Consider the following 3,059-nt stretch of genomic DNA (forward strand, 5'->3'; position numbering starts at 1 on the left):
CATGGAATAAAGTGTCCTGAGGGCTGGGACAACCCATATATTTTAGGGTTTCTATTCCTGCACAAACATCATGACCAAGAAGCAAGTTATGGAGAATAGGGTTTATTCATCTTACACTTTCCACATTGCTGTTGATCACCAAAGGATGTCTGAATGGCCCAAGAAATAAAACCCATCTATCTGCTGCCTACCAGAAACACATATTAGTTTTAAAGATAGGTACTGCCTTAGAGTAAAAGGATAAGCGAATGTTTAGCCAGTCAAATAAGACCAGGAAGCAAGCAAGAGTCACTATCTGAATATATATCTGACAAAGTAAATTTCAATCTAAAACTACTGTAACTAAAAACACAGATTAACACCGAACCACTAATAATAAATGATTTGAAAACTTCACTTTCTCCAATAGACAGTTCATCTGGATACAAATAAACAGAAAAACATCAGAATTAATTGACATCATACATCAAATGTACTGAATACATATTTACAAAACATTCTATCCAAACACCAAAGAATATGCATTCTACTTAGAATCATATGGAAGCTTTTCTAACAGTCCACATTTTGGGAGATATATATATATATATATATATATATATATATATATATTCTTTAAAATATTTTAAATATATATATATTCTTTAAAAATTCAAAAAGATTGAAATTACTTCTTATATACTATCTGACCACAATGTAACCTAACAAAATTGACAGCAAAAACCACCTCTAGGAAATGCAAAAACTTATGGAGATTAAACAACTCATTACTGAATGATGAATGGATCACAAAAGAAATCAAGAAAAAAAATACTCCCTGGAACTAAATTAAGTGGAAAATACAACACAACAATACTTCTAAGACACATTGAAAGCATCCCTACTGGAGAAATTTATTGCTCTGACTATCTACATTAAAAATCTGGGTGTAAGGGTCCATGATTTGCTGAGAATGACACCCCAGACTCAACTAGTATGCAGTAGCTGCAGGGTCAACTTAAAATCTGTCCTAGGGGAGGAGTGGGTGACTTTTACCTTTCTTTTCCCTTGATTGGTTGGTTCTATCTCAGGGGTACAGGTTCTTTTGTGATTAGCTAAGGCTCTGGGGAATTTGGGGGACTTTTGCTAACTATAGTTGGCTCAAACTAAATGGCAGGCAAATTCTGTAGCTCCTGACTGGCTCCCCATGAGGTTGGCTCAGGCCAGGTGGTGGGGCAGCTTCCTGATTGGCTGCCTATGAGGGGTGCTTTCTTTTTTTTTTTTTTTCTGGAATTGACTGTTTTCGACTTTTCTAGTTCTTGGAAACATAAACTTAGGCCCAGTCTCCTAAACAGCTAGTTTGCAGCCTGTCATGGAGTCATCCCGGTTCTGGCTAACTCTGTTCTCTCATGGACATAGTATATGGGACCTTGAAGAAACCTAGAGGTCAGCTACAGGTGCAGATGACCAGCCTAGGCTGGAGTTACGGCTGTGGGACCCAGGCTAGATCTGTCTGGTTGCATGGGTTAGAGTGACAGCAGAATGACAAGTACGGGGTGGTAGTGGAAAGTCACCAGGCTGAACCCTGGAGGAGGACATGGAAAGTCTAGGTATGGGTGGCGGAAGCAGTGCTTCAATAGTCTTTTTTGTTTGTTTGTTTTCCAGGACAGAGTTTCCTTGTGCAAGAGTCCTGGCTGTCCTGGAACTCACTTTGTAGGCTGGACTCAAACTCACAGAGATCCACCTGCCTCTGCAGGTGTCGTGGGATTAAAGGCATGTGCCACCACCACATGGCTTCAATAGTCTTTTTAAAGGAGGCATTTTTCTACATTAGTGTATGTAGTGGGTTTCATTATGATATTTTCACACCTGTCTGTAAAGTATTTGTCTTCCTTACTACCCACACTTGTTGTAGTTCACTAATTTCCAAATCCTGTTCTGTAATAGATCCTCCTTCTACATTTATGTCTTTTGCTTGTTTAGATTTCCACACATGAGAGATAAAGTATAATACTTATGTTTCTGAGTCTGGCATATTTTGCTAAACATACCTAATTGTATCAGCTTTCTTGGAAATGATGTTCATCTGTTCTTAATGGCTAAGTAATTCTCTACTATCTATCTATCTATCTATCTATCTATCTATCTATCTATCTATCTATCTATTTTTCTATAGTCTATTTGTACACACACACACACACACACACACACACACAGATGAGCTCTAGGATTACTCTAGAGGAATGGAATACATTATTTCTGATTAGCAGTCCCAAATAAACACACACACACATATGCACGTACAAATAAAGTGTACGTGTGTATGGGTGTACCTACCTAACCATCAGACACACAATAATGCCCATACCTAGGCCACATCCATAAACATTTTCATACATGCATGTGAGATACATAAAATACAGCCACACATGTACTCATATATGTGCACAATCTGGATGTCATCTCTGAGTTTTCAGAGGCTGGAAGATGCCAAGAGCCCAGGAGCCTGGCAGGAGAATAGAAAAAAGAATAGGTAACTGTGAAATACTCTTCCCTGATTGAGTGTGCTGGGTAGTTTATGTCAAACTTATACAAGCTAGAGTCCCTTTAGAAAAGGACCTCTCAGCTGAGAAGATGTCTGCACTGCATTCTCCTATGGTGACTTTCTCAAGTAAGGATTGATGTGGGCTGGAGAGATGGTTCAGAGGTTAAGAGCACTGACTGCTCTTCCAGAGGTCCTGAGTTCAATTACTAGCAACCACATGGTGACTCACAACCATCTGCAATGGTGGGATCCGATGCCCTCTTCTGGTATGTCTGAAGACAGTGACAATGTACTCATATACATAAATAAATAATTTTTTTAAAAAAAGAAAGTATTTTAAAAGAAGAAGAAGAAGAAGAAGAAGAAGAAGAAGAAGAAGAAGAAGAAGAAGAAGAAGAAGAAGAAGAAGAAGAAGAAGAAGAAGAAGAATTATTATTGATGTGGGAGGTGCCAGCTCATTATGGGTAGTCCACATCTGGGCTGGTGGTCTTGGGTGCTATAAGAAAGCAGTTTGTGCAAGCCATGGAGAACAAAT

At 38.7% G+C, this 3,059-nt stretch overlaps 1 pseudogene; it reads right to left on the reverse strand.

The window, feature by feature from the left end:
* LOC110338469 overlaps positions 1-3,059 on the reverse strand; it is an 8,152-nt pseudogene that overhangs the window by 427 nt on the left and 4,666 nt on the right.

This window comes from Mus pahari, chromosome 21, assembly GCF_900095145.1.
Source record: "Mus pahari chromosome 21, PAHARI_EIJ_v1.1, whole genome shotgun sequence".
Lineage (NCBI taxonomy): Eukaryota > Metazoa > Chordata > Mammalia > Rodentia > Muridae > Mus > Mus pahari.